We start from the raw sequence: 15,614 nt of genomic DNA, 5'->3' as shown, positions 1-15,614 counted from the left end.
GAAGAAGAAGAAGAAGAAGAAGAAGAAGAAGAAGAAGAAGAAGAAGAGGAGAAAGAAGAGAAAGAAGAAGAGAAGGAGGAGGAGGGGGGGAAGTAGTTTAGGTGGAAGACAGGAAGAGAAAGAATAGTAATGATAATTTTTCAGGCACTATACTTGTAAACACAGGTTCAAATCCTAAAGAGAAGTTTCTGCTGACTTCACCAGCCTTAGCTACCAGGAATGGAGACCAAGTCAAGCAGAAGATTCCCTTAAGGAAGGTCCCGTGCTCTTGGTAAAGAGTGGCTATAGTGAATTGTGCCACCATTAGAAACAGAATTTGTAATTCATGACCTTGTCTTAAACTGAAATTATTCCTCCAAACTTGATGGTGTACATTAATGTGTCAAGTATATTTTAATATTAATTGTGTTGATTATTAAGTATTAATTACATTTTTAAAGTAACAATAAATAATTAATTGGTTGATTAATTAATTGATTTGTTAAAGCTCCAGTGTCTTCAGATTTTGAAGGATGGTTTTCATGTTAAAATCACAGGCACTGTTGTACCACGTGCTGAGCTTCTCAGTTTTGCTGTCAAGAACCTTTTAGGGTCTAAAATAGCTTTTCCTTTTCCTTCGTGTATTTTCCACATTCCTAACCAAAGTTAATCCAGTGGCCATTCCTTTCCAAATGAGTCTCCAATATCTTTGTTTTAGAAATTGTTCTCCTGCCCGTACTTGACTATGCACTATGGCTTCTCTGTGACTTTAGTTTCTCCAGGATGAGTAATTCCTACAAAGCCTCCTGTAGGAAAGATCAAGAGATCTCTGCCCACAGAGGAGAGTGGAGGCAGCAGAACAGGGAGAAGACAAAAGGAAGAGGGTGGGTTTTCCAGTCTTGACTCAGTCCCACAGGTATCAGAAATGGGTAGCGTTATCTTCAGAGGGGGTTTCCACCTCAAGCTATTTCTTATCCTCCTCAGCAATTACTGAAGGATCTACAAGAAAGCATGAGGGTTCAGAGCTTATATTCACTTGTGAACACAGAAACTCGGTTGTAGAACAGGAGACAGCCTCAGTTTGTGGAAACACGAACACAGCAATAACGGTGTTTGCTACATATGCCACTCGGATGTCAATTTGACAATAGAGTTATATAGGCTCCTGCAGACAAGACTAGGGGTTGTCAAGTTCCCTGCAGTATACATTTCTGATGCTGCCTTTTTCTCTGTTCATTTGGGTATTTTCCTTTGAGTAACATAGGTGTCTACCTGTCCTAGTGATTTGTACCCTTTAGACACTTAACAAGAGTCTCTTATTTGAAATGAGAGATGCACATCTGTGAGTGGGTTCCACAACAGGCCCATGCTGTCACCAAATTCTTCAATGTAACAGATGTTCTTGTAACAAAGCTCCGTTGTTATTTCAGGGAAAGGAATCCGTTAACAACTGCAAATGAAGAGGGCTCATCCAACCAATAACTAAGTATGCAAAGAGAGAAACCTTTGAAATGAAATTGAGTAATAAATTTTTTTAGAATTAATAACTTCCTATCCCAGTGAGCCCCTTCCCCTCTCCTAAGAAGGACCTAAACTTTGAAGGATGAGAACAGGCTCAGAAGACTCCCAGAACCAATAAGGTCTGCTGTGGTTTACTCACTGTAAAGAGTAAACATTCTCATGTGTTCTTGCTAGTTCTAGTGCCTTAGTTGCCTATGACCTGATCTTAGCTTATGTACTTTGGTCTGAGAGCCACTGCACCTTGTTCAGTTATTTTTAATAAGAAGTGAGTGCTGGCATTTTTATATCTGTGAGAAGAGATCAAATTTAAAATAAGATAACACTAACATGTCGCAGAGCTAGCACTGATCAAAGAGTGCGTAACGTGCCCACACTACTACACGCAGCTGCTGACAATGGCGTGGAAGACTTTGCTCTCTCTCCTTGGAGACGCTCCAAAGTTTAAGACAATACTTCGACCATGATGCCCAAGACATTTGCCTTGGCACTCATTTACTTTCTAAATCCCGATTAAATAAAATTCCACATTTAAGAAATTGTCCCTATTGGTATAAGAACCTGTTGAAAGTCATACTAATGTCCCCTGATTCCCAATACACCATTCTTTCAAGGATGCCATACTATTTCCTAAGCTGATTTTAATAATTCACAAGTAATTTGATCAAACTACATCATTACTATAAAATAGCATCTAATGGAATGTCTCCGCAAAATCAAGGCATATTGTTAGGTGGAAATAATGAAATAATCGAAGTTTTTACTAGAAAAATTAATTAAATTTTAATATAAGATTATTTTCCATGATATTTCCTCTGATATTGCTGAGAGCATATTTTAATGAATCTAAAGTGCCATTAATGAAAATATATATCACACTTGACTCATCATCAAGAGATTTTTGTGTGTATTCATGCATTTATGTATATGGGTATAAGACTAAAATTTTGAACCCACGCTTCAGGGATGCTAGCAGACAAATGGTCTACTACTGAATCCATCCAGTCTCTTTTGATTTTTTTTTTAATTTACAAACAGGGTTTCACTAAACTGCCAGGGCTGGCCTTGAACTCAATCTGAAGCTCAAGTGTTTGAGTTTTCAATACTCCTGCAGCTGAGGAGTCTGAAAGGTAGACCTATTGTACCAGGCCCTACAAAACTCTGCAACTGTGCTACACTTCACAGTTTCAGAGGGTCTGCCCTTCTGTCAAGAATGTTTCTGTTAGAATCAATAAAATATTATACTTTGCATGTGTTATATATGTAACACTAAATCCATTAATGCAGTCTATCTTTGAAGTAGAACAACTGGCAATTAAGTGGCAAAGTTGAAGGATTAAAAGACAGGCTTAGACTTTGAATAAGTTTATAATTTAACATAAAAGTTACTGGTTTAATATACTTAGGAAACTAAACTCTTAGATCATGAAATTAGGTTGGAGTTGTTTCTTTTAAAATGTGTTTATTAGTCACAGAACAGAAAGAGTACACGAAGCTTTTTAGAAGTTAGAGACTTGAAGCAGCATGCTAATAGAAATAAAAATGAAGGCCATCCTCATAATCTCCTTGGGAAAAAAAATCAAGAAAAATTAAAAAAACTTGGAATATTTACAAAATAATAACAGGGGAAATCTTTATCACCTAGACCTCATGGAATAACAGCACATAATCATCAGAGTAATTACACAGTGTTTTATGTCTGTGCTGTAAAAGAAATTAAACATCCAATTCGAAAGTGAAAAAAGCCAAACCATAGTCAAAGAATCAGAAATGAAAGCAAAATCAACAAATATTTTTATAAAATCAATCTAAACAGCCAATTTGTTTTCAGGAAAATATTAAATAAGTTATTAACCACTTTATTCAAGAAAAAAGATGAGAATCCATGAGTATGCTGTTAGAACTGATACTGAAATTAAAATATTGACCATGACTATAATGGAGCAATGGAAAATTACACTAAATTAAAATCAAAAGTGAGAATGTTAATTGACATAACATAAAATGAAATCAAGTAAAAAAAATAAATGTTTTTCTCTGAGAAAAAAGTGGATAAAAAACATAAATGAAAGCAAACGGTAAGTTAAATACTTAGAAGAAACAGAAAGACGCACTACATGTCCACTCTACCAAGCTGTCCTCTGGCATTTTGACATATGAATTCTGCTCTCTGATGCCCAAGGATACTGACATCTTACTAATTTCAGACCTAAAAAAGATAAGACATGTTCTAGTCATTCAAACCTCATATCAAAGCTTAGCCAAGAGAGAACATGAAGGAGTAGTTTTATGGTATGAATTTTGTGGGTATTGTGAGTATATCTGAGATAACACACTTGAAAGTAATAAAAAACAGTACATTGACTATCACAATGATGTAAAGGTAGTTTTAAAAGAGAAAAGCTGCAAGTCAGCGGATAATCAAAGCCATTGATGCCAATAGGTAGTGTTCCAGACATTCCTAATGTGTGTTCCTAGTCATTTCAGTCAACAAAAATCAAATCAAAAGAAAAGGACACTCCAACAAGGGATAAATGTAGCTGCTCGCAGGTGCACACACATACATACACACACACACAATTACAGCATTTCTTACACTATAAGTAACAAATTATTTTAGCAATTGTCAATTTCACAGTGTGTTAAGAGTTTAAGTATGGAAAGGATGAACAAATATTAATTAATTATTTGTGCATTGCATACAAGTTTTAAACAATAAGCAAGCGAAACTAAACTGGTATGTTTGAAGACTCCCGCCGTTTTCTTTGAAGTCCCAAGTCCTGGACTGATGAGACGACTCAGCAGGTGCAGGTGGCATGCTTTTCCCACTGTCTTTCTGATGACTCATTTTTAAAATGAACTGAAACATTATCCCTAATTATAACTGTAATCTGCGCCTCTTTTTTTTTTAGACCTCTTTAAGCACCAAATTGGAATCCTCCGATAGAGTATTCTTTCATATATCCTTCTGATTTTTATTTGAAGATCATCCAAGTGCTGGGTAACTGAGTCCATTTTTAAATCCCCTACCCATAGCTATTTTTTTTTTCAGAGCTTGCCTCTAGGATTTATATAAAATGTCCTCTGCTACTCTATACTTGGTCTACATTCCTCCATCCAAAAACCTTGCCCAAGATACCCAAATCTCTCTACATCTGCATCATACCTTTCCTTTTTGCTCTGTTCTTTAACCACTGGTTCTCGACCTTCTTGATGCTGTGACCCTTTAACACAGTTCCTTATGTTGTGGTGACCACCCCCCAACCATAAATTTATTTCAGTTGCTCCTTCATACCTCTAGTTTTGCTACCATTATGAGTTGTAATGTAAATGTAATGTGTTTTCTGATGGTCTTAGATGACTTCTCTGAAAGAGTCATTGACCCTCAAAGGGCCCACAGGTTGAGATCTGTTGCCTTTAATAGTTGAAAACATAGCTGTATGTGGTAGGGATACAGGAAGTGGTCTAAGGATGCTTTTGTCTAGATGGGTGAGTTACATTATGACTGCCTACTACAGTGTTGTCTTAGTTCCCCAGAAAACAGGAAATGACCATGGAAATTGACCACCAAATATATATGCCTTTCTCATTGGCAGGACCTCTTACACAAGCTATGGCAGTATAAATGAATATAATTTTGTGAGAGGACTCACGCCAACTTACTTCTGTCTTTCACTAAACATCTCCTCCTGTGCTTTGCTGATATTCTTGTATCCAGAATGGTCTTTGGACCTTGAGAGTTTGGGTAGGGGTGCTATTGAAAGGCAATTTCATCAACTGGCTGTCTAATACCAAATAGTCATTCTGTGTGTGTGTGTGTGTATGTGTGTGTGTGTGTGTGTGTGTGTAACATACAGATTGAGCAGGTTGTATGTAGGAATATACATGTATATGTATATCCATATAAAAACAATTAATGGAACAAGAGGCCATTAATTTGAAAGAGAGGAAAGAGGAATAAATGGGAGGATTTGAAGGGAAAACATGGAAGGAAAAATTATGTAGATTGCATTACAATTTCAAAAACATGAAAGGCCTTGTTGTGTCTGGGAATTATTGTTTCCTCAGAGTTGTTTACCACCTTATAAGTTTATCTTCACCCTCTCTGCATAGATGCCCGAGCCCTGAGGAAAGGGGTGTGACACAGACATCTCATTTAGGGATCAGTTTTACCAACCCACCTCGTCTCTGCATACTGTCCATTGTGTGCCAAGTCCCATCTACTATGTGAGATCTCACAGATGAACTCGTCTATGGGAATCTCAGTGCATCATTAGGAGCCATTTCATTGCTATACAGATTTTGCAGAATAACTGTAGTATGGTAGGAGCTCCCCTAGGTTCCATGTCTGATCCAGTCTAATGATTTTGGCCTCATCTATAGTGTCAGGTACATGTTCCCCTTTGTGGGACAGACTTTAGATACAGTCAAAAGGTGGTCGGTTACTCCCGTAACATTTGCTGTATTGTTTTACCACGATAAGACCACTTACAGGCATCTCAGTATTGTAGATCACCTGGTTTGTAGCTGAGTGGACCTGAGGATTAATTTTCTCCTCCAGTAACGTGTATAGTACTTCCAAGATTGTGAATGCTGCTCAGTAAATGTGAAGGTTCTAGTTGAGCAATAGCTCCATTTCTTCATGTTTTGTGACAACAGTGTCTTTAGCCATGAGGCCTTACTTTTGGAGGGCATTGTGGAAATTAACCAACACCGTTGACAGTAATTTGTAACTTGGGGGCTATCTATGGGACTCCTTTTGCCAACTACTCAAAAGGTTATAACACATTCCCAATCAAATGATCAATACTGTCAGTATAATGTGAATATTTCATTTTCTCCTACAAAAGTTTACCTTTACTCTTTTAATCACATATTTAAGAATTAATTTGCATATTTTATAACCTAAACTCTTTCTCTGAAGTAACTAAATCATCCATTTACTCTAATCTTTCTTTAAAAAAAATGTGGCATGCCTACTTAACTTTACTAATAAATTATTAAGATTTCTACATGTTTATACATATTTATCACTATCTAAGTGATTTGTAGTGATTCAGGCCAAGGTGTGGTAGGGAAGAAAAAGAGAACAGAGAGGAGCTGGAAAGGTGGCTAATGTGTCTGCCACCAGGCATGGGGACCTGAGGGAGTTAGTTCAATATCCATGCGTAATTCACATGATAGAAGAAAAATCTGACTCTTGAAAGCTGTCTTTTCACAGGCACCATGGCACAAATCCATGTACCGTACTAAATAAGCAAGCAAACAAACAAATAAATAAAATGTAATAAGTTATAAATCAGTAGTTTAAATAATATAGAATGGGTTAATGGGAGATACGGTTTCTTTTGTTGTTGTTGTTGTTGTTTTGTTGTTTTTTTTTTAATAAAGCACCAGTTCTTCCAACGGATTAAGTGGTTAGAGAAAAGACTGACCTGTTAGAGTAGCTAGGAATAATGCCCAGGTTCAAAGAGCGTGTGACATCATAATTCCAAATTTCGGTCTGCTGAGGCTTTGCTGTGTATCTCCATCATTGTGGGGACGTGCAGGGAACTAGATAGTCTGAAGAGATAGAGAGCTTGTAAGGAGTGAAGAGTGAGGGACTGGGGATGCTAAAGCAGAGGAGAATGGTATCAATAGCAGAGAAGAGAAGGACTAGCTGAAAACCTTCTTGTTGGGTGGCAGCTAACATCCCCTCAATGGCCGAAGGCCTCTAGCAGCAGTCAATATACTTTAATTGAAATGGTGAATTTGTAGTTTGGGAATCATGGATATATTGTTCTACCATTTTATTGAATGGAATATAGAATAATCTTATCCAAAATTAAAGTTAAATGCACTAACAGTGAATAAAAGCTCAAAACTGACAGAACTCAAAACCTGCAGGAAAGTGGACATGTCTGGAAAGAATAATATTAAGCAAGATGACCCAAACTCAGAGAGAACAAAAAATAAAAACACAAAAACAATGTGACACATCTCATATGGAGATCCTAGCCTGTGATATCTGCGTGTGTGTGTGTGTGTGTGTGTATTAGAATTGTGGATAAAGCTTTAAGAAGAAAAAACTAGAACAGAGGAGGAAACAAAGGGACAAGGAAGACAGCTGAACGAAAGGACACATGGGCTATGAAGGAGTGATGACCGTGAGTGAGTCAGTGCCAAGGAAGATCAAACAAAGCAAGAAGGCAGAGGCCTTAACAGGGAGGAAGACGTGAATAAAACACATTTTTGTCAGTGGTATATAAACATCTTACATTTTGTATGTTGATCAATTCTTTTTACTTCAAAAGTGTGATTGTCATACTTTCCCACTGCTCCCCAGACCAGTTAGGAAATAAGATTTTCATACAGTTCCCAATACTGGATGGTGTTTGGTTTGTAGTGGGAAAAGGCTTCCCATCTCCATATTCTTGTAATATCTGTCCTATCGCTTGAGTATACACAGCCTATTGCTATTGTTAGACACTCTACACAGAAATCACCACACTGACAAGCAGAATAAAAGACTCTGTCCTTCAGGCACCCACAGCACACACGAGAGTTTTGAACTATGGCTTGTCACATTCATCCCATCTTTCTCCATGTACATCTCTCTAGACCATTAGCTCATCCTGGGCTGGGTCTGTTCCTTGCCTTTCTGTTTCCCTACTCTGGCAGAGTGTCAATAGTGCAATAGCTCCCTAGGAAGTGTTAGTAAAGGAGGCGAGCTGGGACTGAGATACTCTAGAGACCAAGTCTTGCATTTTCATGTTTCCCCTGCATATTGGACCCAGAGATGTTCATTTATTCAGAGTGAGACACTGGGATACAAGGACAGCAAGAATACATCAGCCTTTGTTTCCATAAAGTGTTCAGTGATATGTGAGGTTGAATAATCACTTTGATTCGTTTCAGCACTTAGCAAGCACAATTAATTCATTTGCAACAATTATGTAAAGCTATTTGAAAAAAACCTTAGCATTCATTCTCCATTGCCTAATTTCCAAAGATCTTGATTTAACGACCTTCACTTCTCTTTAGTGTGTGTGTGTGTGTGTGTGTGTGTGTGTGTGTGTGTGTATTTTCCTGATGAGCCAAAAAGCCTTCACCTCTGCCTGCTGGCAAGCTCTAATGCTCCCCCGGCACACTCAGCGCCTCCCTCAGAAACGAAAGGGATGATAAGGAACATGTATACACCTCATTGTCACTCACATGGCACGCCCACACATATCCTTGCATGTTCAGTATCACAACATGTTAAGCAGAGTTACAGCTATGGCATCTCCAGTGTCACCAAGGCAAAAGCAGAAACAAAAAAGGCTGACTGAAGAGAAACCTGTTGACTTCACTGTACAGTACTTCCTAAATTCACTCAGAGCCTGAATTTGTAACATCAATGTTTTTGATTCTGAATTTGATTCTGAATAATGGACACTTTTCTATCACATAATATTCTACTTTTCCAAAATGGCCACTAATAATACCTCTAGCAGTTATATGATAATTACTAGGTAAAGCTGTGGGTCTCTGATCTCTATTACTTATCCTTCCAGTATTTAAACCACTGGAAAAGCATTTACCCTACAGGAGAAAATGAAATCTTTAAAATGGGGCACAAAAGGAACCTTGCATCTGGTCTCTGAATGGCAGCCATGTCTTTGCCATCCTGGACCTCATCCCCTTCCATGCTACAGACGACAGTATTCTCCATGTTCATAACCTTGTTCTTCCACACACCCAGAATAGCTCTGGAGAGAACACTTTATGAGTCAGAGTTCACCAACACTGGGTAATACCTGTGATTGTGTTGTTCGTTTGCTTGTTTGTTTTGCACTTGAGGCACTGAATCTCAAGAGATAAAAAGACATTACATTTGTTACAATATTCTTATAATATCTCTTCTATCATTGGTGTCTGAACAGTCCCACAGACAGCATCTTCTGACCTTAAGTGTCCCTTCCTCACAAGACACCCTGATTAGGATAATCTTCCTTAGCTAACATAGAGCCCTAACTTTGGGTTTCCAATGGCCAGAGATCCAATGGGATTCTCTCCTTCCCTGCTGCTTCTGTAACCCTGCTCCATGCTTGGACTATACAAGATAAAAGTGGTTGGAGGTAATGCTGACAGAGTTCTAGCAAATTTCAAAGCTGAAATGTATTTTCCTACACCACCAAAGGACAAATGGCACTCCCATTAAATCTGCATTTATAGAGCTGTTGGAGGTGAATTTAAATGAATCTTAAGAGAGCAAAGCCTAGCCAGAGTTCTTTTCTGTAGTTTGGGCTGAACTCCCAATAACGATATAATTTTAAAACTGCACTAGCTATACAGGATCTTCTGCATAGAAAAATTATTAATATTCCCATGCTGCCTGCCTCAGCTTTACAAAGTTTGCTACCTTTTCAAATAACCTTCACATCTCCCATGTTAACAATGAAAGTCACATCCCAATCTAAAGTAGAGGATTTGGAATGTGGTCACACTAATGAAGCTCGAACACCATTACAAAATTGTAAGAAATAAAATTCTCCTATAACCACTTCCATAGATTTTGCTGTAGCAAACTATACTCAGGTCCTTGATTTGTTGCATAGGCCTTTGATACCTGTGATATGGATATGTATGTCTGTGTATTTGTATGTGTGTGTGTGTGTGTGTGTGTGTATATATATATATATATATATATATATATATATATATATATACCTATGTAGAGAGATAATGGATTTTTAATCCATGAAAAGGATTCTCCTTTTTGAAAGTCTAAAAAGTCTAAATGAAGATTTGCTGTCAGCTGAGATACATCTAACTTTCTGACAGGTGCAGGGAGTCTAATCCCCAAAGACTAACACTTTCCTTTTTCAGAGCCATTTCCTATCTGTGTGACCCTCTGGGAGAACCTAGCAATATTCTGTGCATTTATTATGGTTAAAATAACCCAGAAGTGTCTATTTATGCACTTTTTAGAGCTGAATTGGGCCAGTAGTAAATCATGCGTGATTCTTTTTCTTTGGAAGTACAGGATCTTCATAAAGACTCTCAAATATATTCTAGGTCAACCTTTATAAACTACAAACAGGAGATTTGTCAAGCAGTTTAATAGAAAAAAATACTTCAAAAAAAGAATAAATACTTCAATTTTTGTTTGATATAAGAATGATTTCCTGGGGGGGGCTTTAAAATAGTATTGTAAGTAAATGTGCTTATGTCTAATCCCTAGTCAAAGAAAGAAAACCATAAAATAATGAAATAAAAACATCATACTAATGTTAATTTTAGACTTGTTAAGAAGTGAGTCAGGCACAGTCTTTTGATCTCAAGACTTAGGGAGCCAAAGTCACCTAGTTCTCTAGCTGAGGTTTTCTAATAGACCGGGTTATAGAGAAAGACCTCGTTACAGAAAACCAAAAGAAAATGAAGCTGTTACGTTGTCTCTCATTGGAGACAGGACACTAGAGCGTCATAAGCTCAATCCACATGTGCATGACACGCCACTTAGTTGATATCTCACAGGGCAACGCAGTGAGAGTGTGCTTTGCCAATCTCCATACCTTCCTTGCCAAAACAACCTAAAATCAAACCTTCCAGGAACAGAATTCCAAAAGGGCCTCATTAGCACAACATGTGACTCTTTAGCATCAGAAGGGAGAGGAAGACTCATTCCGTGATGTGCTAAGGATTTGGGTACATTTTACATATTACATTTTACATATCTTTTCCACAGGAGGTAAATTGAGAATAAATATCAAGTATACATGTTGACACAGACATGATGAAATCCCTAGAGACTCAAAATTGTTTCTTTTGCTGTCTCGCCTCATTGTATTCGGTTCTAGTAACAACAATGGCAGCAGTAGCAACAAAATAATGAAGTGCTTCCAAACACCCACGTTTCTCATTACCAAGAAACTTGAACAGGCACTTAGAAATAGTCTAATTTTCATTAACATATCTACCTTCAAAGTGGAGGTCTAATGTGAATCACAGCTGTGGTGAGCTCATTGGTGCAATAGCCATGTCATGTCCAGAAGACAACACTTCAAAAATTCCTCCTCGTCTTCCAGATTTTACACTTTTTTCCTACTTCCTCTTCCAAGATGGTGTGGTTACATGCAGAAGACTTTCACATGATCAAGCCAGCCTAATATCTAATGTGGATGTGTGAAGAACTCATGAGTCCCTGACGTTTGTGTGAGGATACTGGCATTTGGTATATTGGGAGAGAAAGAATCATCACTCTTTTGCACATGGTCACTCTGAGGCTACCCACACTCAAGTGGATTCTCCCACACCCCAATGCAGGTGGATAACACTAATTTCAAACAGAAATAAAATAAAAATAAACAAATAGGGCTTGCACAGCTGGCTCAACAGTGAGAATATATAATGTTCTTCCACAGTACCCAGGCTCAGGTCCCAGCACCCATGTGTTTCCCCAAAGCATTATTTCTGACAGATAAGGAAGGCAAGGGATCAACCTAATTTTATATCAGCTAACTAATGAAGAACTATCCACAGTGGAAAATATTCAGTCCTAAAAATCCTGTCATTTGCAGCAACATGAAAAGAACTCAGAGACACTACATTAAGTGAAATAACCAAATTCTGAATAAGCACACTATGTTCTCACGTATGTGGATAGTAAAACTTTAACTAAAAGATGGTAAGATTAGGCAATGACTGCCAAAACTTAGGAAGAACGTAGAGGAGGGAGGATGGAGACAGGAGGATTGACAGATACAAGTTGCTAGTGAATCGTAACAATAACTTCTAATAGTTATAGGAAGAATAATTATGGTTGCCAATAACTGTTAAGATAAATCTAGACACTTAATAAAACTTAAATATTCCCCAAACACAATACAATAATATTTGAGGTGATAGATATGATGATGACTCTAATCTTACGATGGATGGCGCAAATAAATGGAAATGTCACCTATCGTCCTCCCCCCAAGTACAGGCATTACCATATATGAATTTTAAAAACAATCTTTAAAAGATGAATGTGACATACATGTACAAATGAAATATTATTCAATATCAAGAAAGGAAACCCTGCTGCTTTTACTGACATGGCTCAACCTTGAAAGCATATACCAAGTAAAATAAACCAGGCATGGAGATTAAAATGCTGGATGATCTCACTCATGTGAAGTCCATCAAACTGAACCTCATTAAAGCAGAGAGTGAGTACTTGTTGCCAGGGTTGGATACACATCTGTGTAGGGCAGTGAATGTATTTTTAAGTGACTAAGATAATCTTGTCTATATATGTATGTGTACATGTATATGTATTAAAACATTGTTTTGTACACTTTAAGTTTGTATAATTGTGTGTGGGTGTGTGTTCACTAGAGCGGGGAAACAGAGCTCAGAATAAAGAGTCAGATCTCCTGGAGCAGGAGTTACAGGCAATTATGAGCTATGCAGTGTGGATGCTGGGAACCAACCTCCAGACCTTTGAAAGTGTAGCAAGTGCACTTAACCATTGAGCCATCTCTCAAGCTCTTAAATACATTTTTTAAAAGAATTTGTCAATCAGATATGAATTAAGATTGAAAGAATAAAACATTTTACATCTTGATATCCTCCAAGTCATTTGGAAATGTATGGCTAAGTTTGCTTTCAGAACAGAACTGATGCAACGCTGACTTTTATCTTATTATCTCTCTTTAAAATCAATGAGATAGAGCCATCAAAGATGGCTCGTCATTTGCTGTGCGAGCCGGATGTCTTGAGCTTGATGTCTGGGACACATGGACCAACCAACTTCTGAAAGTTTCTTTGATTCCCACACAGGTGCTATGGACTTGGCACAACCACATTCATATCCATAGTTCATGCCAACACAATAATATTGATAATAATGGTAATGAGCAATAATGAATAAGTGACAAATTTCATTTACTGGCCATACTAAATGAATAAATAAAAAGTTCAGACTTTTACTTTACTTTTTATTGTTGGTTTTGAAACAGAGACCCTCTCAGAATGGCTAGAGTGTTACTCAGAGTATTGTCTGCCTATTTCTTGAGTGCTGGGATTAAAGGCATGTCCCATCACACAAGGCTTAACTTTAGACTCTTTATACAATTAATTTTGTCTCAAAATCTGTTAAAGTATCTGCTATGTAACTGTTAATGTAATAATTGCCTTTGAAAACAAGGATGCAGACAGAATTCATGCATTTGTGCATTATTAACCCCAGAATAATTTTTAATAACCCATGAGTTTATGAGAAGCCAGAAAAATAGTTAGATGTTTTTAACCCTCTGTGTATAAGATGGGGGGGGAGAGAGAGGGAGAGAAAGAGAGAGAGAGGGAGAGAGAGAGAGAGAGAGGGAGAGAGAGGGAGAGAAAGGGAGGCAGAGAGGGAGGGAGAGAGAACATTAGTGGCCCATAAATGTGTATAGATCATTTAACTATTATCAGAAAAAAATAATGAACTTTGTAAGTTATTACAGCACTAAGATTACATTATTTTGATGAAATGCTTGATGCTAATTCACTGCAATACGATCGTAAGTAACACTTGAGTATATGAACCACACTTGTCAAAGTAAATGAACAAAACACGATTTTGATGTAGGGCCCTTGAACTCCCTTATGGTATTGGCTTTGTTTACATTGTAATTTTCAAAATTAAATAATCTACATGGTTCCCTGGTGTGAATTAACAAGTGGCTCTCAATCAATGTTTCATGTTTTCTTCAGTAAGCTCACGGAGGAAGCCGTGCCTGCTTTCTTTCTTGATGTATAAAATTAACGTAGACGGTGAATCTTTCTGCTTGACTAGGAAGACTGTGTTTTTACATTATGTACTATATATTACAGTTTCAGAATTTTCCCTCTATATATTCAGTGAAATGACAAAAGGAGAAAGAAGCAAATTTTTTCTGTTATGATGAAACACGGAGCAATGTATATCTAATAAATTATTCCACCATTTTTCTGTTGAAAATATTATATATTTTCTCCAATCAATTACACAATAATATGTGAACAACTATTCCAGTGTGCTGTCCCATCCACACAATCTCACCAGACAGAAACTGATCAAATTTGCAAGTTTAAGCCTTCAACTCTCTTATCTAAAATATTTGTTTTGAAGTTTCCTTTTCTTTCTAAGTTAAGACTTGGCTAATGGTTTCGGTAAAGGAAAACAAGATAATTTTTGGAAGGGTGAATTTAGTAGAGGAAATAGAACATGAAACATAAAGGGACGACAGTGGTTTCAAAGCCAGTGTTTCATGGTGGATTGTCATTATTTATTGGAAAAGCCAAGTGTGCACCAATGTAGCGTCTCATTGATTTCAAGGACATAAGAGAATCTGAAGATAAACCATGAATGTAATCAGCCAAATATGTAGGAGTGGGAGGGAACCCACCTGTTGCCATAGACTCAAAAAGCCGCGTGTTCAAAGGCAGGAAAGAACAAACGTGAAAATAGCAAGCTACTTCTGTGTTCTCAAAGCATCAGAAGGAAGCTAGAACTAACAGAAATGATGGGCCTGAACTAATTGGATCTTAAATCAAGATCAAAACGCAGCATGCATTATCCAGAAATGGAGCAGTCCAATTTAGTAATTACGGGATCCTCTGCCATTGATTCTATCACAGTTCTCAGGGTTTCAGGCAGCAGGCCCGCCCCCACGCCCCCTGGGATAGCACAGCCTTCTCAGTTTTTGCTGTTAGGAAACTTCTATCAATGTATTGTTTCAATTTTTCATTCCCTCTTATCTCTCCTGAAGGATCCCTTTTGCCGAATACTGTTTACTATCAATAGGATAAAATGGTATCTGTAAGTACAATTTGGAGATTATTACACATATAAATATACTCATTTCTGGTAAATTATGCTTTGAGTCTGGGAACTTTAACCCTTTTATTTTTCGGCACAACCATTTTCTTTGAAGCTGCTTTTCTTCATCGGTAAGATGTGGCTAATGGTCTCAGTACAGGAAAACAGGAGAGGGAGGAGTGGGTGGGAACACACCTGTTGCCTGCGTTTGTCGAAGCCAGATCTTCAAAGACAGGAAGGGTTGAAGGTAAAAATTCTAAAGCTCCTTCTGGGTTCTCATAGCTTCCAAGAAGCTAGAACTAACCAGAAGGATGGGTCTGGACTAACT

Source organism: Grammomys surdaster, unplaced genomic scaffold (assembly GCF_004785775.1).
Source record: "Grammomys surdaster isolate TR1022 unplaced genomic scaffold, NIH_TR_1.0 99, whole genome shotgun sequence".
NCBI lineage: Eukaryota > Metazoa > Chordata > Mammalia > Rodentia > Muridae > Grammomys > Grammomys surdaster.
The sequence above is the reverse complement of the archived record's forward strand: the minus strand, read 5'-3'. Positions refer to the sequence as shown.